Source organism: Guyanagaster necrorhizus, assembly GCF_019112545.1.
Source record: "Guyanagaster necrorhizus MCA 3950 unplaced genomic scaffold BT62scaffold_13, whole genome shotgun sequence".
Taxonomy (NCBI): Eukaryota; Fungi; Basidiomycota; class Agaricomycetes; order Agaricales; family Physalacriaceae; genus Guyanagaster; species Guyanagaster necrorhizus.
Genome location: NW_025064892.1, coordinates 541,838 through 542,323, shown reverse-complemented (window position 1 = coordinate 542,323; position 486 = coordinate 541,838).

The window sequence follows — 486 nt, the reverse complement described above, 5'->3', positions numbered from 1 at the left end:
TCTATTGACTTCCCTAGGCATATGGCAGCTGGAAGAATTACCCAAAGACAGATCACTTGTGGATTGCAAGTGGACTTACAGATTGAAAAGAGATGGTAATGGAAAAATCACCAGGTACAAGGCCAGACTTGTTGCAAAAGGATTTTCACAGGTACCCAGCATTGATTTCTTCGAGACATATGCACCAGTTGTCAGACTGGACACATTCCACCTACTCATGGCAATTGCCACTCAAAGAAACCTAATCATTCATAGAATGGATGTTGTTAGAGCTTACTTAAATGGTAAACTCAATGAATCCATTTATATGGCACAGCCACCTGAATATTCAGATGGGAGTGGAAAAGCAGCACACCTCAAATTAATGTTGTATAGACTCAAGCAATCTGGCTGAGTTTGGAATGACAAATTAAATGCTACATTTTTGGGACTTGGTTACATCAGATTGATCAGTGATCAATGTGTGTACATCAGACAAATGAGTTC